Source organism: Apus apus, chromosome 2, assembly GCF_020740795.1.
Source record: "Apus apus isolate bApuApu2 chromosome 2, bApuApu2.pri.cur, whole genome shotgun sequence".
Lineage (NCBI taxonomy): Eukaryota > Metazoa > Chordata > Aves > Apodiformes > Apodidae > Apus > Apus apus.
The window spans coordinates 133,234,761-133,257,222 of NC_067283.1; positions in this window are offsets into that span (position 1 = coordinate 133,234,761).

The window sequence follows — 22,462 nt, forward strand, 5'->3', positions numbered from 1 at the left end:
AAGCAATCAACCAGCTTAAAATTCGAGGAGGTGGATTTCCACCTCCTGAAAATAGTGCAGAGCCTCAGAGGGGGAAGCGTGCCCAGAGAGGGAGACATCCTTGCTGTTAAACACATGTGGTTTATTTTAATCTTCAGTTTTCCTCCTTTTAGCTTGCACATACTAGCTTTTACTATGCCAGTGCCAAAAAGTAATTGTTTGAGAACATTTTTTTTCCTGGATGGGCTCTGCAGCACTGTGAAGGCTAAAATTCCTGACTGTCCTCATCCTCCAATTGCTCTCAAGGGCTTCCTGAGGGGCTTTTCCTGCAATCCCCATGGGATGTCTCAGGGCAGCCCAACCCGTCCCTGATAACCTCCTGATTGCTGAAGGTCTCCCAGTGGAGGGACCCCTTCCCAGGATGAGCTTGTGCCTTGAGACATACCTGCACAGATCCAGCCCAAGCCCAGCAGCACCCAGGTGTCCACTGCCAGTTTAGGATACCCTTGTGCTCATCTTCTGCAGTTTCTCCACTACTTTAAAGTATGTCCATCTTCAGATGTTTAAGCCAGTGTGTAAATTACCAGTCAATACTCTCCTAGAGATTACAAAATGCTGCTAGCACTGAGGTTTCCATGTCGGTTTATGTATCATCTACATATGACCACTATAAATCTCATTTTCGATAATTGTTTTTATCAGATTTGGAGAAGCATTTATCAAGCATTTCAGCATTTTCTGTGTCCCTTCCCCACTCTTGTTTTTTTTTTGGTTTTTTTTTTTTTTTTTAATTAAATTAAATACACAGGAGGAGAAGTAGAATTTCCTGTTGAGAAAATGGGAACAAATATTTATTTTCAGGCCTCATTAATCACTACAGTTTCAGTGCCTCTGGGGATCTGTGGTTTCATCCTCCCCAGCGGTCCACGCTCCCGAACCAATTGTATCTCATGTAAAGAGCAGAGGTCAGTCTGTGTCTTGGCTGTGTTATTCAGCACTCTACTATTACCAGAAACACCACTTACTGATTTTCTGTTAAGACCCCAAATTTATCCTGTCAGTTTGCTTTGCTTTGTTATGAGCATTTTAGCAAATTAAATGCCCATTGCCAGCAACTTCTTTCTTTTTTATTTGTTGCTTTCCCTGCCCTTCCTAATCAGCCTGCTGTTTTTCATGGTTGAGTAAGTATAAATAATTAGCACATTAAAAAAAATCAGAAGTCTCCTATTGAGTGTTATTAAGGCTGAAAAGGAGGCTGCATCACTCAAGTTGATTTTTGCAATTATTTTCTCAGTTCCACTCTGTGGAACTTTCTACCAGACTTGGGAAACATGGATAAGGCTAGCCACAGCTTTTTTGGGAAAAGAAATATTTCCCCATCTCCCTCAGATTTTTCCCTGAAGGTCTATTTATTTAGTGCTGAGATTTGCCAGACCACTTGATGCATCTATTCTAACACACAAAAGCAGTTACAGTATATTAAATGATTCAGAGATACATTTTGAAGTAATTAAATGCAGAGCAGCGATGCAGAAAATTAGTCAAAATTAGTGTAAAATTATGATAACCACTGTGCTGAGCCTTGAGAGCAGTGGAAGCTGCAAACTTGGTGGAAAATAAGTGGATTATGTTTTAAGTCACAGTCCTGGAAGTCAAAAGACCAGTGTTCAGTCCTAGCTCTGTGTGACCTTGAGTAACTCACCTAACTTCTGTTCCTCATCTGCAAATGGAGGTAATCGCTGTCTGCTACAGAGGAGGAAATGTAGCAGTTTTAAAAAATTACTTATAGATACTGTGATATAAAATGCACTGACACCAGGGTCAGTAGGGCTTTCTTTCTTGGGAAACTCTAGGGGAAAAAAAAAAAAAAAGTATTTATGTAGTTTATTTACTTTGGAAGCATTCTCGAGGATGTTTTCAATGGTAAATTCAGATGCTCCTTAACTTTTGGCAGAACTTCACCATCCTTGATTCCTTCCACATCCTGAGTGATACTGTTTATTCTGTGTTTCATATGAAGAACTGCCTTCCTCCTCGCCATGCCCCTCTGTGTGCTCTGGGTGCAATGCTGAGCATTGGGACAACACTTTTGTCAGGAACCAGGGCATAAGACACAGCCTCGGCTGAGGGTGCTGGTGGAGCAGGACTTGTGAGACAATGTCCTCTGTGAATTGTCCTCTTAGACATGCCCCACAACATGCCTGCTGCCTGTCTGCAGCACTGGCCTGGGACATGCCTCTATGATGGGAATGGAGCTGGGAGAGCTCCTTGCAGGGGCACAACAGAGAAAAGGGATGGAAACCATTTTATGTAGAAACTGTTCTTGGTGTGCATGATGGTGTGCATCCAGAGCAGGCACACACTAAGGGCTAGGAGTTTGGATACAGACAAGAGCCAGTTCTGGGCTGGTCTTCAGAGGAGCCCCAGGAGAGCAGTGTAGATATTTATATATATATATATAATCAGTCCAGACTATCTCTGGACCTCTCCTTTCTGTGAAGCACAACCACACACTATGATGACCACATTACTCTGATGTCACAGCCATTGTCTGCAAGGCTGAGCACCTGCATCTCCCTAGATTTTTCCTATGCTCTGCTGTCTCTTACCTGGTGCTTTGGCCATGATCTCATTGGAGGAAGGACTGCTGGGACTGCTGTTTAGCTCTGTGTCTGTCCAATGTCTCCTGCATGGAGGTTCTGGCCCCTGCTGGTTTTTAGATCATTATTGTAATGCAGGTGAAGATTACACATGTCGCTTCATGCCTGTTTCCACCAAAACTGGTGAGCCCTTGGGTTTCTCCTGGTGGGTTTATACATTTGTAAATCCTAGAGTGGGGGCCTCTGAATGACACAGGTATAGAGAGAATCCGTTGAGATCTGCTGGAAAAGACAGACTAGGTCGTACTTCATTTGCATATTGTTACCAACTAGAAATACTTCAGTAATTTTCATTAGCATTTGGTTAAGCTTATGAACTGAAACAAAAAAAAACAACAATTTTTTGTGGGTTAGTAACAAAAGGGTTATATTATGTGTGTCCTGGGGAAAGACAAATTCCAATGTTGTATGCTCAGGTTGGGCTCTGGACACGGGAAAGAGGACAGCAAGCAAGACTGCAAATAAGCTAATGCTATAGGTGCCTTGTTTCTGGGACAAAAAGTGGGGGCAGTCCTGGTTTCTGCCAGATCTTAGAAGCAGATTTTTCTGAAAAGTGGTAGGAGCCAGCAATAACAGAAACAACTTTGATGGCCTGGCTTGGCTGTTGGAGTTGCAGAGGAGCCAGGTTAGGTGTTTGCTGCAGCACCTTCAGGGTACATTGGTCACTGGGACAAGAGGCACACCAGAAAAAACAGGAAAAGCTGTGGTGAGGAGAACAAGGTGGTGGTGATGTTTATCCTGCAGTGGCCAATTTTTTAATTGGCCAAGTCAAGCTGATTCCTACTTTGAGCAAGGTATTGGTCAGAAAGATGAGTTGATGCATGAATCGTTATTGAGATGAGGATTTTGTGAGCAGATGCACCTTTCTTCCTTTTCTTTAGACACACAGTCATCTTGGTTTGTCCTTTCACCATCAGTAAAGTTTTCTCTTCCAACCTAGTGAAGAGTGTTTGGCACTGCTTGGGCACAGGCAGAACGAGGGAGAGGGAGGTGGCTGGGCAGTGCAGGATGGGCAGGAAGGCAAAGAAAGAGCCGTTGAATGAGAAACCAGCAAAAAGGAGACTTGCAATGGGCTGGAAGGATGATGACAACAGGAATGGAAGAAGAGACTAGAAATACTCAAAAAGCTGCAGAATTATAATAAACAATTAAAACAGCATGAAGCTACTCTTACAAGAGTGGGAAGATGCACTTACAAGAAGTAAATAAATGAAGGTTAAAAAGAAAGTTCATGAGATGGAAGAAGACAGAAGAAAAGCCAGTAAAGTTAAAGCCAGAGACAGTGAAGAAAGAAGGTGTGGTGAGTGTGAGAAGGAAGAAACTCTTGAACAGCTGGAGGTTGGTAAAGTAGAAGGAGCACACATAGAAAGCCCACTAGTGACCAGAGCATAGTGGTAAGATGGGCTGCTGGTAAGGAGGGTGAGAAGGTGCAGCAGCAGGGACTCTGCACCCAGGTTGCCTTCTGCAAGCCCCTGCACCAGCAAAATTCAATGGGAGCCTGATTTCACCGGTCAGTGAGGTGTCTTGGGATTTAGCTCTTTAAGTCATAACATGCTGATGTTACACAGCTGTCAAATTGTGTAATTTGCATTTATATAACCCCTGTTATTCCAATCTGGACCAAGAAAAGACTGCACTGTGCCAAAACCTTTCCTACTTGAAACATGATGAAATATTACCTCACTAACACTGCGTGTACTATGACCAACTTTAATTAATTAGTTGAGAGCCCAAAGGTTAAGCACACATGGATTACCCAGTGTAATTTTTTGGGGGGGGCATGCATACAAAATAATCAATCTAGGGTTTCCAGTGGGAACATTTCTTCCTCTCTGCCTCAATCTGCTCTTTTCCACTTCTTTGAAGCTGTGTTGAGATAAGTCTGCCCAGATACAAACAACACAAATGCTGCATACGCTCGGTAAAACCCTGTCTAGGAATCACCATGTAGTTTTTTTGTGGACCTTTTTTCTTTGGGGGCTGTTTCCTGATTTGTTTCACCAGCAGAGGCACAAGGGAAGAAAATGCAGCATGAGGTTGTAACCTGCTGTGGTGCACGGGCACCTGGGGCTCAGGGCAGCCTTCGGGTGTCTGCACCTCTGGGGACTGACACAGCATCCTTGGTGTAGGAAGGCACAAGAGCTCAGTGACATGCACATGCATAAGTGATGTGGCCGTGGCTGCACAGCCCTTTCCAGGGCTGTGTCTACCTTATGACTGGCTTATTTCCATGCAGTTTTCTGTTTGTATTCCTGCAGTGTCCAGAGATCCCATTAAAGAATTCAAAGGTCCGTGTTGCTACACACTGTACCAAATTGTAGAGAAAATAAAGTATCTAAAATATCTGCCTCATAAAGCTTAAAATTCACGATTTATTTGTCAGAGAGGAGTAATTTATTTACTCCTTTCTGGTTCTTTGCTCCCTGCTCCTCACTTGTGAAATGTTTATGCGAGCTCCTCTCTGCTAGCTAGTATTTCTTTAGTTGAATTATTTGAACTTCGAAAACAAATCCTTTCTTTCACTAATGGATTTCCAGTAGTGTTTCCCACATATTTCTCCTTAACTACTTCTCTTTGTAAGAGGTTCTGAGGCATTCTCACTGGGAAATCTTTATGAGTCTGTTAGGGGAGTAGGTGCTGGCCCATTTTCACCTAAAATCGCCACGAGCATGAGGGTATGGGGGACCTGGGAACTTTAAGCAATTACTCTGGCCTCTTGGGTGATCCTCCCAGCAACAAGCCTGAGGGTTTTCTAGGGGAAAGAAAATCAGGGCGTAAGTTCCCCCAGCTAGCAGAGATAATTTAACCCGACTGCCACATACTGGGTGGGGCTTAGTCTGCCAACTGCCAAATAGAAGGGAAGAGGCTGTTGCACATACCTTCTGTACGAGACTTTTGAGTTCTTTGCTATACATTGTCTGCATCCTTATTTATGTAAATTATTTGTAGTTGCTGGGTGCTTCTCTTTCCCTGGTGTACCAAGTGCAGGATTTCACTGAATATCCAAGTATTAATGTTGTGTTAAAGGAGGGCACCAGCACAGACTGAACCAAGTTCCATATTCACCATATTTTTTCTTCATACCTGAAATACGCATAATGTATGTAGGGTGCCTTGAGCAGGATAAAAGTCTAACCTATCATCTCTCTACAGGAGCTCCAGTTTGTGCTATTCCCACCTCTGTGAGCATCAAGTCAGACTCATCCCAGGGGTGAGAGCCAGCTTCTGAAGTTCCGCTTGAAAACTGCTGAAGTTACCTGCTCTTGGAAAGAAGGTGCTTCTGTCATTTGTGTGCCATCATGCTCCCCATCAAACCCCAGCTCAATGGCACTCTCCTTCCCAGAAGGCTAATGTCTCATCCTGAAGGAAGTCATACACAGATAAAAGCAAGGATGTATGAAGAAACAGCTTGCTAAATGGGGCTGAGGAAACTCCTGTGAATGGAAATAGGCTTTCACCCTCTCTAGTAGGTGAGCCCAACACAGCTGAGGTCACTTTATGTGGGATTAATTTTGTTTCTTTATAGTCTGATGGAGTGTGCTTTCTTTGCTCCACTCCTTTTGGTCTGTTTGATTTCCCATTAATTTTGAAGGCCGCTTCATAGGCTTGAGGTAAATTGGGCCCTTCAGTGTCTGCTGACCTGGGGATGCTCAGCACCTGCCAGATCTGAGCCTTAGCATGGAGCTGAAAGAGATGCTAAATGGTAAAATGCAGACATTGTCTCAGTCCTTCTGAGTTTTGCATTATCATGACATCTGCGTATTTCTCTAAAATGGTCATGTGCAAAGAGATGCATTTGTCATTCTACTTATTCTCTGCTTCTCAGTGTAGGAAATTGTTTCTGGGAAGGTAGTTCCCCACAGAAGATTACATTTGATGGATTTACTCCAGAACTTTGGCCAAGATAAATTTTGAAAGTGAAGTCATAATTTACATATGAAATTTAAGGTACAGATCCCTTTTTCAAAGCTGCATTGCCATTTAAAAGTTAAGTGAAGGGTTGTGCTCATTTAATTTAGCTTCAATGATTGACTTTCTGGCTTAAGATGATTATCTTTCTGGCTATTTTGGGTTAGACACTGAGAAAAATGAGATGGAATGTCTTGCTGCAATGTAAATGCTTATTAAAAAAGAAACAAACAAAAGCATCTAGGACGAAACACAAAACCAACAAGACACAGGAGATAAGTTTGGAGAGAGACTTCTGTCCTAGCATTCTGCTGAAGTACATAATTCTGCATATGGGATAAGCTGGTTCAACAGCCTGCAAGTCCTGCAGGTTTCCTGAGAGGCCAAGGAAATATATATACAGAGCAATTTGCTCCCAGGAGGATTGGCACCAGAGAGTCTTAATAATCAGATTTCCTGGTGAGGGGAGCTTCACACGAAGGGGAATGAAGCACTGGTGCAGCAGCATGTATGGTTTGCTTGCGTGACCTCAGTACAGCTCCCTGTTGTCCTCCAGACCTCTTCAGAGGCAGGGCACAGAGATGTGAGGAGGTCTTTGTATGGCTAGTGATGGTGCACCCCTGATATCTGCAGCTCTCATAGTCCCAGCCCAACACAGGAGCAAGGCATTGAGAGCAGCATAGGCCCTACATTGCCACCAGTTTTCCACTCGGCAGTGTAGTGATCTCCCTGCTCAGCACATGGGCTGCTGTCAACCCCTTTCCAAGGGATTCAACTCCATTATAATATTTTTGAGATCTGCAAGCCCCCAGGTCAAGCTCAAAGCTGGTGGAAGAGTTGCAGCACCTAGATGAACACCAGAATACGGTTCTCAGCCGAATTAGGTGTCCAAGTAGACTTTTTCCTTCCTGCTATTGTGCTTTTGCCTCTTGCTAGGCTAAAGCATATATTCCAACAATGGGCATCTCCGTAAGTGGGTAGACACATACCACTCATAAATTATTATCAGATATGTGTCTGTGTCCACCAGCAAATCTTCTCTAGTGGGTGTCTTTTAAGACAGGGAGGGGAGTGAAATGCCTGATTCCTCATGTCCTTATTCTGCTTCAGGTGAGGTCCTGTACTGGGAGATCAGACTGCTGTGTTAGGTGTGCCTGAAGTCACTTTCCCCTGGGGATGGGTTGCAGTCCTTCCCCACCAGTTCTTCCTCTTGCTCTTTAGGGCAAGGGATGAGTCAAGTGCATATTGTCTGATTTCAGGGAGTCCAACTCGCTGCTGCAGTAGCAATGTGGATCAGGGGGAGGTGGGTGCTATCATTGAAATAACTTCTTTTGATTGGAGCTAAGGTGCTTTTCCTGAGGCCACACCTTCTGAGTACTGACTTGCTAAACATAAAAATGACAGGGGAATATGGTCTGCATAATTTATGGGAAATTAACATAGAAGGAACAAAAGTCACATATTTCCTGTGGTTTCTGTTACCGTAAAATGGGATTGGAGGGGAATCCTAACTACATTTTAATAATTCCCAGATACTAATAAGAAATGATCCAGCAGCTTTTGTTACTTAAGATTTCAGGAAAAGCAACAAATGACTTTGACTTCTTCTGATCCACATCAACAAGACCACAAACCACGGATCTCCTAAAAAATGGTGCATCCAGAAAACCTACTAGATGGTTTTATGAAGGAGTCATTGTTTTTCAAAACAAAATGAATGTGGAAAGGACAATTTTTGGCTAATAATTATGTCTGTAATGGAAACCATACTTGCTCGTTAAACTGCACTCTTAATCTTCCTCACTTATTTATCAGGTTTTGATTGAGCAGAGCCTGAAATTTATATTCTGTCCCACGTCCCACAGAACTTTTGTCCAGTAAAAAGGTCATCTGTAAATCTCACATAGGCAAGTGTAACATTTTCCTACCATAACATCATCTTAAAAAAGGGGGGGAAAAAAGACACGGCATTAAAAGTTAAAAGCTGCTGTAAACCTAAGAAAATACATTTGTTCAGCTGAGCCCACATTAAGCTTGATTTGCTTCATTTGGAAACAGCTGAAACTGGGTAATCTTGAGCTTCTAGTGAGAAATATCAATTTAACATGTACTTGGTGTGCTAAGGGCTGCCCTGTTCTAATTAAAAATCCACTGTGTTTTTATGGCAGTATTCTGGAGGCTGTCTTGATTTGCTGATGAATGCTGACAGGACTATTAAAGCTGTGAAACAACATCACTTGAACATGGCACAAAATGAAAGGAAAAGCACTGCCATGCTGCTCTTGGGTGTTATTATCCTGATTAAAATTGGAGCCAAAGTGAAAATCATCCCTGGGATATACATTTATTTATTTATTTATCCTTTTAAAATTACTTCATGGTATTGGTAGCTGTGTTTCCCGAAAGGAACCCTTTAAGCTGCTGTGATTAAGTGAAGGAGAATTTCTTATTAACCCCTCTTGTTTGTGCCTGGAACTACAGATGAAGAATAACAGGGTGTGCTGTGTGTCAGCATGAATATGCCATGCGAAGGGCTGGACAGGACCCTGACTATTAATATTTCCTGACACTTGGTTATTAAAAATTCTTTTCTCAGTGTAGTTTCGAGAAACACATCAGCAGGCCTTTGAAATTCAATGGAAAAAGAGTCACCTCTACAGAATATGGCCTTTAATTTGTTCCCTTAAATTGCCCATGACAAGCTGAAACTGTCTATTTTCTCATTATTTGCCACATTTTCCAAAACTGAGGAGTGTTTCAGACAGTGACTGGACCCACAAACAAAGCAGCCAAGCCAGACCCATACCAGCTTGGGGTTTTGGGGCCATAACAAATATCTCTTAGTCCTTTCAGTCCTTCCAGCATCTGAACGGGCTACAGGAAAGCTGGAGAGGGACTGTTCACAAGGGCGTGTAGTGATAGGACAAGGGGCAATAGTCTTAAACTGGAGTAGGGTGAATTCAGATTAGACATTAGGAAGAAGTTCTTTACAGTGAGGGTGGTGAAGCACTAGAACAGGTTTCCCGGAGATGTAGTGGAGGCCCCATCCCTGGAAAAATTCAAGGTCAGGCTTGGAGAGGCTCTGAGCAACCTGATCTAGTCAAAAATGTCCCTGCGCACTGCAAGGGGCAGGCTAGACTAGATGACTGTTAAAAGTCCCTTCCAAGTGCAGACATTCTATGATTCTATGATTCTTTCCGAGCAAGATGGAGGAACAGGTAGGTTAGAAATTAAGTAGACTTATTTGCACATACCCACTTTTTATTTTACAGACATGCATATAATGATTGTAGCCTTTTTTCCTGCAGGCTGCTGTCCTCAGCCAGCACATGAGCAGGGCAGGACGGAGCAGGGTGGAGCATGGGGAGCGGTCTGGGCATGGCGTGGGAATGGATGCTGCCTTCATCCCCAAGGAGAGGGAGCTTCCTTCCAGCCTTGTAAGGACTGGGATGACAAGATTTGCCTGATGGCCAGTGTAGAAGTGGGAACAAACGAGAGCTTGTTTTTCATCTAGCCAAGATACCGAGCTAAAATTAACTGAGGCACAAAGGGATGTGAGGAAAAAGATTCTTTGTCTCTACCCCATTGCTCAGAACCTGGTAATAAATCTGGCTGTGTTGCCATCACTGGATACTGCCCGTAGGACTCACATGCCTGGAATGCAGAAGTCCACGAACGTAACCTATTTAGGAAGAGTCAAGAGGGGAAAGGGAATGGCAGGCTGCATAAAATGGGCTGTTATCTCTCTCTGAGTCACTGGACATCCTCTCCCTTCCCCTCTTCTCCTCCTTTGCTCCCCGCCCCGTGCAGTTTGCACTCTGGTTTCGGGGGAGTTGCAGCCGGAGAACATGGTGCTGGGAGGCAACAAGGGGGAGAGCAGAGCATGACGGCACGACTGGCTGCCTTGGTCCCAGCAGCTGGCGGGTTTCCCTGGAGGGTGCACGGAATGTCCTTCAACCAGGTACTGGCATTGGATAGAAAATTGTCCCAGTATGTGGGAGCTCCCAGCTGACACAGCTGCTTCAGTCTGGGCTCAGTGTTTCTGCACTGTGGGGAGGGGATGGGTGGGTGGTGGTTTTGTCCTTAGTGTCTGCTGAAACTTTGAGGAAAGGGTTTGTGGGTGTTGCTTATCATTGTGCGTCCCTGTGCAGGACAGAGCCTTTGGTGGGGATACAGCATCCAGCTCCTACAGTCATCTCTTAGAAGGGGCTGCGGAAGCCTGGAGACAACAGAGAAAAAATCCACTTAAATCATTTGAAGCTGTAAGGAAATGTCTTATAGTGATAAAAGTAAAAACCTGAGCCTGCAAGATGTGGTGTGATGTGGCCACACAAGGGAGAGTCTGGGTATGTGTCTTACAGTCCCCTCTTCTGGGGTGGTTCACATGAGGTCATGAAAATGACACCAAATATTTTTGTGTGAGAAAACGAGATTATTCTAATTAGTTTTCAACAGAAATCACAAAATCACAGCAGTGGGTTTCTCTAACAGTTCCCTATACTGTGTGCTGGAAAAAACCCCACCCATAAGATGCTGAAGGTTTCAGTTTTAATGACATGCTGGATCTCCCATTCTGTCGTCATTAAAATACTGTAGACTTTTCAAGACATACTGAATTTTAAACAATTCAGCAGAACTAAGCAGTATATCAGATTTAATCTCAAAGGATGGGAAAGAAATAATCACAGAAATAATACATACAATGATTAAACCATAGATTATAACCAGATTACTATAGAGAGAATAAACTCTAAACCACACATACTGTAGTATACTAACAGACTAGATTTTAAGTAAGAAAGAAGTCCAAAAGCCTTATAACAGAAATTAAAAAATCACAGGAACAAATTGATGTCTACAACAGCCAAAGACAATAAGAAGGAGGTTTGGAAGCTTAGGAACAAAAAGAATATTGGCCATTGAAAGGAGATATGGAAGAATGTCAATTATAATGGAGAAATAACAGAAGTGTTAAGTAAATACTTCTGTTATGTATTTGGGAAAAAGCCACATGAATTGGTCATATTACATGCTGATCTTGATACCAAAACACTTTCTAGTTCAACAGTTTCTCAGAAGTTGTTAAACAGCAGCTACTAAAGTTAGACATCTTAAAATCAGGAGGTCTAGAGAATTTGCATCTGAGAGTTTTGTAAGAGCTTGCTGAAGAGCTCTTTGGATGACTAATGGTACTTTTCAGTAAGTTTTGGAACAGTGCAAAGTTTTAGAGGACAGAGAAAAAATTAAAGTTAAACCATATGAAAAAGAGTAAAATTACACTCTGGGTAATTTAAAGCCTCTTATCTTTACAATGATTGTGTAAAAACCCCAAAATTTTAAAAGAAGTGCTCAGTTAATATGGAATGAAGGAAATTAATGTAGTTCATTAAAAAATACAGTTTCCAGGAAAAATCTCTGAAAATAATCTGATTTAAAAAAAAAAGAAAAGACTTGCAAGTTGGTTGAGATGCAAGGTTTGTAAAATTTTAATCAACACCAAAGTAATTTAGTCCCTGGAGTGACCTACCTGGATTAGATACCATAAAATCATACTAAATGGATCACCACTGCTGAATATGTCTATTTTTAGTTGAATTTTGTAGTTCTGGGTCCTGTCTTCTCCAGTTTTTTTAACTGAAGACCTGAAAAGAAATAATTGCTGTGAAGGTTTGTAACTGGACTGGAGACGGGAGGGGTAAGTAGCAAAGACAGGTGACTACTGAAAAAAGACATCTTCTGGATCAAGCACAATAGTAAAAATAATGTCACACTTCTGGGAAAACAAACAATGCAAGTTGCTAATGAGATAGGTAGCTCTGACTTGTCAGAAGTAACTCTCCAAAGGATGCTGTCAGGCAAGGTAATCTCCTAAATAAGCTGATCAGATCCTTCAGTGTATAAAGAGGGTATCCCAGCTGGGTACAGGGGGATCAGAAAGGGTGAAAGATTAGATCCTCTGGTGAAAGACTCACGGGGTTCAATCTCGTTATTTTAATGAAAAAAGAATTAGAATTTAAGGTAATGCCTTAAGGTACTCTTGCTACTTAGAACTGGTGGTCATGTTGCGTGAAGACTCCAGTTAGCCGATGCTAAGGAGTAGAGAGCTTCAGTATGCTGTGGGGCACAGCAAACAACAAGCATTTCTGTACTGAAAGTGTGGTCAAGCACTGGAACAGCCTGCCCAGGGAGGTGGTTGAGTCACTATTCTTGGAGGTTTTCAAGAAACGTGTAGATGTGGCACCTCAGGGCATGCTCTAGTGGCCGAGGTAGGGGTTTGGGGTTTTTGTGTGTGTGGATTTTTTTAGTGGGGTTTTGTATTTGTGTGGGTTGTTTTTTTTTTTGCTTGGTTAGGTTTTTTGCATGTTGATGGTTGGACTCACCGATCTCAGAGGTCTTTTCCAACCATGACAATTCTGTTATTCTGTGAAATGTGACACAACTGAAGGACTGTGAGCTGCATCTTTATAGTCTTGGAGTAGAAATAGGGCTGAAATATTTTCAGAGAGTGGCACTAACCATTTCAGCCATATCGCATGGATGTGGCACATTTCCTTCAATGGACCATTTATAATCAGATGTTTTAGAAGAAGATGTGTCTCATCCAAGTAACTATAGTAGGGAAATTCAATATGTTGTTTTAATCAAGGAGATCAAAGCAGAAGAACAAAATAAAATGCATTGGTGTAATAATTAATCTACTGGTTGAATAACTGAGTTTATAATACTGTCTGGGAGTCTGGAACTGATAGGGAAGAGTTTGGGGAGAGGGATGAAATGCTAAGGAATCTGGAGAGACAAAGAGAATGTATCTGTTCTGGAGACTGGATGAAAGGTTTTGGGTGAACTGAGGTTACACTGGGTGTCAATGACCACCAGAGTATGCTGTGAAGCTTCAAATGGACTTGTACTTCCCATGTTTTGGTAGTCCTCCCTTGTCCAGAGAAAATGTGAGTCCAGTGCATGTCTGATACCATCTTGGTGCAATCCCAGTGGAACAGGTAATCTTATTCTTGGTCTAGTGTCTTCTTCCTTCATGTCTTGAGGCAGAGTGCTGAATCTGAAACCTTTATTCCCACAAATGGTAGCTAACAGTATTGCTGATACCATGCTACTTGCCATGTTACTTTTGCTTTCTCTTAAAAATCCAAGCTAACAAACATTCAATCAGCCTTCCCCCCATCTAAATCACTCACATAACTTTTGTTGAAAGAGCTGCACCTAAAGCTGAAAAATAAATTGCTCAAAATCTTGGAAACACTGGAAATAATTTGTCTCCCTTGAATCTATGTGAAATGAGGCAAACTGTCTTCAGGTGTCATTTCCCCTGGAGCAGTACAGTGTTCAGGGCACAGTACAGTCATGGCCAAGGGGCAAATGGGGTTTTGCAAGGAAGAGGCCTCTTTTCTGTCTGGCACCCACTTCTCTGGCTGCAGCAGTGAGTAAACTGGAGTAAATGCTACAGATGACTGCAGAAAGAGAAAGGATAGTTCTGCGATAAGGGTAGCTGCCTGCTGCTCTGGAAAACTGCTTTCTACCTTTGCCTTTGCTGAAGGAGAATGAATTTTTTTGCAGTCCTCACATGACCTCAGTGGAGTTCTGGTGCGTGGCAATTTCTAATCAACACGGGCATACAGCGAAAGGTAACAGAGTGATTTTTCAGCTAAGCATCAGGCAGGTACCTAGGCAGTAAGCTAGGGTGCAGAGTTCCATCTGTAGGGAAACAGTTCAAGACCATCACTTGAGACTGCAATGACAGCAAGCAAGGTAGTGCTGAAGAAGCTCTGCTGTAAGAACATCCTGTCCTGCCAACAAGATAGAGCAGGTGAATAGCTCTTTTTGTGTTCTGGGACATGATTTTTAATATTTTTTTTCAGTGACATGGAGGGGCTTCTTACACACAGATGGGAATGTGCTTGTATATGAATAGGCTTGGTTAACAGAACAGAACAGAAGTTAAAGTTGGAAGATACATACAGTGATCATCTTGTCCAACTTCCTGACTTCTTCAGGGCTGACCAAAAGTTTAAGAATGTTGTTAAAGGCATTGCCCAAAGATCTTTTAAACCCTGACAGTCTTGGAGCATCGACCAACTCTCTAGGAAGTCTGTTCCAGTGTTTGGCCACCCTCTCAGTAAATAAATGCTCCCAAACCTCCAGTCAGAACCTCCCCTGATGCAGCTTTGAATCATTCGCACCAGGGCAGAAGAGCTCAGCACCTGCCTCTCCATGTTCCCTGTACAGAGCAATGAGGTTGCCTCTCAGGCTCCTTTTCTCCAAACTAGACAAAACCAAAGTCCTCAGCCACTCCTCACAGGACATTCCTTCCAGCCCTTTCACCAGCTTTGTTGCCCTCCTCTGGATGCATTCAAGGACCATCACATCTTTCTGAAATGGTGGGGCCCAAAGCTGCACACAGAGCTCAAGGTGAGGCTGCACCAATGCACAACACAGCAGGATAATCACCTCTTGTGCCTGGCTGGTCATGCTGTGCTTGATGCCCCCAGGATGCAGTTTGCCCTCGTGGTTGCCAGGGCACATGGCTGGCTCAACTGAGCCTGCTGCCAACCAGCACCCCTGGATCCATTTCTGCAGGGCTGCTCTCCAGCCACTGCTCTCCCCATTTATACTTTTGCCCAGCATTGCTCCATCCCAGGTGAAGAATCCAGCATTTGGACTTGTTAAATTTAGTCCCATTTGTCATAGCCCCATGCTGCAGTCTATCTAGATCCCTCTGCAAAACTTCTTGTCCTTCAAGGGAGTCAACAGCACCTCACAGTTTGGTATCACCAGCAAACTTGCTAATGATGCATTCTAAATCCTGCATACAGGTTGTTGCTAAATATATTGAACAGGCCCCTAGAACTGAGCCTTGAGGAGCACCACTGGTGACTGTTCCCCAGCCAAGTGTAGCCCCATTTGCTACAATGCTTTGAGCTCTCCCCTTCACCCAGCACACTATGAACATCCTCACCCATAGCTGTCCACAGTTGGACAACTTGCCCAGAAGGATGCTGTAGGGTATGGTATCGAATGCCTTACTAAAATAAGAATAAGAATAAAAACAACAAACATCTGCTGCTTCCCCTTCATGTGCTAGGTGGGTCACCTTATCATAGAAGGGTATCAGTTAAACGGGTCTTTCAGTTTGTGAACCCAAGTTGATGGTGCCTGATGACTGTTTTATTCTTTAAATGCCTTTCAAAGAGCACTTCAATCTACCATGACACAGGTTCTGGTGTCCATGGGAAACCATCCATGCTAGCTGCAAAAGTTTGAACATGCAGCTGTGCTGGTTTTGGCTGGGATAGAGTTAATTTTCTTCACAGTAGCTGGTATGGGGCTGTGTTTTGAATTTGCGTTGACAACAGTGTTGGTAACTCGGGGATATTTCAGTTACTGCTGAGCAGGGATTGCACAGAGTCAAGGCCTTTTCTTCTCACTCCACCAGTGAGTATATTGGGGGTACACAAGAAATTGGGAGGGGACACAGCTGGGACAGCTGACCCCAACAGACCAAAGGGATATTCTGTACCATATGATCTCATGTTCAGTAGATCCAGCTGGAGAAGAAGAAGGAAAGGGGGATTGTGGGGGATTTGTGGATTTGTGGTGATGGCATCTGTATTCCCAAGTAACTGTTAGCCATGATGAAGCCCTGCTGTTCTGGAGATGGCTGAACACCTGCCTGAAATATAGTGGATTCATTCCTTGCCTTGCTTTGCTTGTGTGCACAGCTTTCGCTTGACCTATCACACTGTCTTTATCTCAATCCTTGAGTTTTCTGACTTTCACCCTTCCTATTCTCTCCCCATCCCAACATCGTGGGGCTTAGTTGCTGGCTGGGGTTAGATGACAGCACTGGCTAATGAGAATATTGTAAATGAGGTGGTAGGGACATATCTTTCAATATTGAGAAAAACAGAATCCTCAGGCTCTCTATAACAATCAAGGTGCCTTTATGCTTCCAGTTGGCCTACAGGAAGGCTTTTCCCTATGATGCCCAAGGCTTCAACAAGATGATAATCTAATTCCATAAATACTAGATTCATGTATTTCTATATTGTAGCTGTTTTGTGTCTTTTCTGGGTTTTATTTTGATCACCACACTAACATCAAACAACAATTTAATAATCTTAAGAGTTGTTTTCCTCTGCTATGTCTCTCACAGATACCATCAGTGAATCCTATTCACAGTGGGGATACAACAGTGTGTCCTGGGAGTCCTTCTGGCAACCCAGGAGATGAGGCCTTGCCAAGAAATGCAGCCATGAATGAAAGTGGAGACAGGAAATTATTTGTCCACAGCTCCCATGAGACCCTGTTACAACAGCTCAAAGTGGGTTTTTTATATCTTTTTTGTATTTTATATGCTTTTTTTTTTCTTTTGATGGAGTGTTCGTTTGCTCGATCTCTTTATCTAACACTTTCTTTTATTATTAAAATGCCCCTTTTCTGTAAATGGTAGTCGCAACCTCCAGACTTTTCACTGGAATCAGTTGCCTATTGGCAAAAAAAGAAGGAAACACTGAAAAGATCCTACCAGAACCAGCTTATTTTTGCTAAATTACAAGCTCAGAAGAGTAGCTTAGAAATGTTTTCCCTGGGCTTTTCAGGCAAACCAACCACTTCTTAGGAGCTGGGAAATGTTCCGAGGTGCCACAAGATTGAGGTGCTGAAGTTTCATGCCATGGAATAAAGAGGTGCTCAGACAATACAGCAGGAGGTTCCATATTCGTGCACCTATAACAACAATAATTAGCAAAGTGAAACTGCCTTTGGAGATTATTTAGACAGGTCTGTGCTGTGCCCTGTGATGCTGAGTTTATAGAAAGGCCCAGCCAGAAAAGCACTCTACACCCAGATACCAAAACAAAACTGACACCCAGGGGAATAAAATAAATATTTAATTTATCTGCCTTCCCATATCCATCTCAGACATCCAGCTAACTCTCATAATACTTTACACTATAATACTTTACAAATATGAGTATTCTAAATTAATGTAAGTGTTTTGATAGATACTTGTGAGTTCATTTTTCACTCTCTGCCTACTGGTGGCTTTCCAGCTCCGGGACAGAGTATTGGGAAATGGCTTTTTACATGCTGTAAATGTATCAAACCTAAAATCCAAAGTAGCTTTTGAAACACTAATAATATCACTCAGTGCTTATACTACTCTTTACATCTCCAGAGCCTTTTACAAACAGCCATGAATGAAGTATGGTAATAGCTTTATCCTATTGTAAACCTCCCTTGCTGTTCCTCCAGCTGTTTCAGCAAGTCTCATCCTGATGCCTGTGGGAAAAACACACTGATGTTTCAGATGAGTAACCGTTGAAACTGGGCTGTGGAGAGTTACGGTTTTCCCTGTATCTCCCCCAAAAGCATTGTGGATCAAAATTTTGGAAAGGCCTTGCCAGCAGGTGGGGGCTTGACATGGTGAGATGTTGTGTCCCCAGGGGGCCCCTCCTCAACCCATTCTTGCCTGTGCTTGGACTAGAAGGTCTTTGGGTGCCAGCCAACATCTTCAAGCTTGGCAGGGTGTCCAGGGCAGTCTCGGTGCACAGCTAGGACCTCGTAGAAGTGTAAACATGAGTTACTATAACTTGCCATCAAGGAAGACTTACACAATGCAAGACACCCACATGGTTTGGACCTCACTTTGGAGCTCAGCTGTTCACTGTCACTTCTGACCTTGGTCTGCAGAGGTGTCCACCTCTCCTGCTGTCCAAACTGTAGGTAAGGAAGGCAAAGTGCAGCTGGACTGGAACAGAAGCAAGTGGGGTGGTAAATGCACATCAGCCCTTCAGTTCCCCAAAGTATCACTTTTGAAATGGTATGCTGAGATCCACCTCCAAGCATGGTTTCCCTGGGCTTTATCCTCCTCCCACCTGCAGAAGTGTCTGCTCACAGAGGATGGGAACAGATTTTTGCTGCTTCCTCCTCCAGAGGTTCACGGGAGCCTCCAGGATGTGTCCCAGCCTGCACTGCTCCTCAATGACCAAGAGTGTCACCCCAGGTCCTGCAGCCACAGTGCCACCCCACAGCAGCTGCTGCATCCACTGCTCTGTAGGGCCCGAGCACGATGGCCAGGCCTCTGTGCTTACACCACTGAAAGCAAACTGGGTATCAAGTACATTTCCCATCTGGCATCTATTAAAATAATGTGTCTGTGTATGTGCATGCCTATGTTCATCTATAAAATGTGAACACACTCTCTGATTTCAAATATAGAACAAAATGCATGTTTTAAGTGATGGTTTAATTTTGGCTCTTTTGCTAACTGGAAAGATCCTTTATTTTAGAGTTTGTGCAAACTATTTTACTTAACATATTATCTGTAACAGATTGCATAAGCATGACTGTTATCTGTGTTAGTCATCACTTTGGACCACGAAATATAACTCATGGAAGTCTGGATTTAATGAATGTTTGAATTAACCTATACCTAATTTCTTGTGTTTTAAAACCTAAATCTCATTGAAAGCTGAGCTTTGTTTACTTCCCAAAATTGATCTGAGGGCCATTTGGAACACTTAGTGTATTCTAAAATGTGATCGTATCAACAATACATGCTCGAGTTTGTTTTAAAGTGAGTTTTTCTTTCCTAGTTTACATAAATCATTTTAAAAAATCATTCACTTTTTTGGATCATAATGTACTCACTTGGCTTTTAGACCTACGGAGTTCACAGGCCAATTTTTCAAACAGGATTCTAAAGCTATTTGTGGATTACTTTCTGTTTGCTACTTGTAATCTGCATTCCTGAGGCAAGCATGCTAAAATGACTGAGGATTTTCATCGAGCTAAGTGATTATACTAAATAGGGCAATTTTGGGTGCTCTTAGCTTCTGTGTTTAAAAATACAATGCAGAGGAAACCAAAACCACATTTTCTGTTAAACCACAGAGGGCACTGTTTGTTCTTAATATGAAATGACCCTATTACATAGACTCTTGTCACTCTTCATTGAGCAATTAATATGAAGGGATGAAATTTAGCGATTTTTTTTCCCTCTTTTTTCTTTCTTTGATTTAAAAATTAACTAGGTGTATTATACTGATGCACACTCCTGTGTTCTTTCAGTGTTTGGTACCAAGTACTGCCTTGGAGCATTCCCATCCTCTTCTTACTGCTTCACCACAATACGTCAAGTCAGATAGTTTCCTTTACAGTGATGCATCTTGAGATGTGGTGCAATAAACTGCCTCAAGATTGCTTTACAGTAAATTGCAACTCTGCATTTTAACATGCCCTTTTGAGTTAAGGCATTGAAGAAAGGGAGGCAGGGCAGCACTGACAGCAACTGGAGTCCTCACACTTGATATCTCACACATATTTTTCCTCTGGTGCTTTCAGTCAGGATGCAGTAGAAAAAAATCCAGCAACTGAGTTTTGTGAGACTGAAAGTCAATTGGCTATGTCAGTTTTGTGACTGTTGTTTCTTTATCTGCTACTTGAAATCATGAAAACATGATGACATTTTTTTCATTTTCTCATTAGAAAAATGATAAAAAAATTTGGGCACAGAAAAAACAGTAGCAAAATGTACAGATTTTGCTAAAAATAAAGATTGTGATTTTTAATTCCAATATATTGTTTTTGTTTCTGTTGAAAATACTGGAATAAATACCAGAATTCCATGCAAAACAAGTCTGGGACTCGTTCTGGAGTTGTGTTGATAGAAAGTGGCCCTAGATCATTGTGCAGAGCATCACACACAGACAATGTAAACTGTTTATAACACAAAAATCCTAATAGATTAAATGAAAGAAATAAAAAGTAGAAATTGAATAAACTTCAAACATCAGTGAAATTCTCTTGTGCTTCTGTTAACTGTTGTGCAAGTTTGAGACATCTCAGAAGCCTATGAAGTATTAGTTATTTTACTGTTGGTTCAAAGGTGTCTGAACCCTTATTTTAGCAGCTCGTCTCTCCCCCTAACAACAGTCCTTATGAACTTCACTGGTAATTTAATTTCTTGTTCACTTGAGTCCTGGATAACTTCTGGGATTGTTTTTTTCCATTGCACTTCCCCAACCTATGTATAAGGCTGGTGCCAAGATCCATGAGGTGTTTTGCATCTCTTGCTGCAGCACTGCTGAGTCTTTAGCCAGACACAGCAGGTTTCAGCTGGCCAAAGAGGGACCTGGATTGGTTAGGACAGAAATGGTATTACTAGGTATTTGCAAGTACTTGGAAAGGATTACAGCAACTAAGGATGCCTCTGTAAAACAGGTTTGCCCAGGGTTCCATGATTGATGGGTTTTGAGCAACTTATATGTTGGTCTCAGCTCCCAAGGTTGTACAGCAATAAAACTCCATGTCTTATTTGTTGAAGGGGGAATATGCGCTTTTCCCTGTTTGTCACTCTGGTTGACACCACTGTTTCTCTTTTCAGAACTATGAAATAACTGAAGTTAAGGGGGACCTCGGAAGATCCCTAGTCCAACCTCCTTCTCAAAGTGGGGTCACCTATGAGGCCAGACCATGTTGCTCAGGTCTTTACCCAGTTGCAGTAACTGTACAGCCTCTCTGAGTAACCTATTAAAATGCTAAGTTACTTGGAGGTGATTTTTTTCCCTTATACCCAGGTTGAATCCCTGCTGTTCCGATTTATACCTGTTACCTCTAGTCTTCCTGGCATGTCCCGGGCTAGACACTTGAGGAGCTCCCCCTTCTCACCACACACCACATAGGGTGCTACCCAGTAACTGCTACCCTTTGACATGGAAAATCCTCCATACTGTAGTCCAGCCATCAGGACTGTAAAGACTTACCTCAGAAAACAAGGATGTTGTCGGAGACCCTGTTGAAAGTGTTGCTAAAGGACACCTATCACAGAACCACAGAATTGTAAAGAGTTGGAAGGGGCCTCTAGAGATCATCTAGTCCAACTCTCCCACTGAAGTAGGATAACCTAGAGCACTTTACACAGGACTGTATCCAGGCAGGTTTTGAATATCTCCAGAGAAGACTCCACAACCTCCCTGGGCAGCCTGTTCCAGTGCTCTGTCACCCTCACTGTAAATAACTTTTCCCTCATATTTAAATGGAACTTCCTATGTTCCAGCTTGTACCTGTTGCCCCTCCTTCTGACACCGGGAACTACTGAGAAGAGCCTGTCTCCATCTTCCTTGCACTCATCCTGTAGATAGTTATATTGATAAGGTCTCCCCTCAGCCTTCTCATCTCCAGGCTAAAGAGTCCCAGCTCCTACAGCCTTTCCTTATGAGAGAGATGCTCCAATCCCCCCATCATCTTCGTTGCCCATTCCCTTCATTAGGAAATGACTTCTGAGAAGGGTGCTGCTCTTGGGGCTATCTTTAAAGGGGCAATTTGCAAGACTGCTAATGGAGACTGTCCAGAGCAATGGAAATTTCTCTGTTGGTTTCTAGGGTTTTTCCTTTTAAAAAAATCATACACTGTGTTGCAATTCCATTCTGAGAGCAGTTCAACCAACACATCCCTTGCTACAATGTGAATAATGGTAAATTTTTGGAAGTTTCTTTTAAGGCATGCAGTAGTAAATGCCTGAACTCTTTTAAAGCAACTTGCATGTGAGATTGTCCATACCATCAAGCAGGCAAACTCTTCTGCACAGCTGAGTGTTACTCTCCTTGAAGGCACTGCTAGAGACAAGGGTGAGGTCTCGTCTTGCAGGTGAGGTTACATGCTTGTGTATGCGTTTTAGGATTGGGTTTGCATTACAATGGGATAGTTATAAAACACGTATATAGTTCTGCAGAAGAATTTGTTTTTTCAAAATGGTTTTCATGTACCTCTTTGCCTGTCTGATTTTCAAAAAACTGGAAACATAATCTGGGAAATAGGGCCACAAAGTCATTACAAAAGCCCTGCACAGCACAACTCTTGCTGTTTTTGGCTTTTCTTTCTCTTCCATATGCCAATTC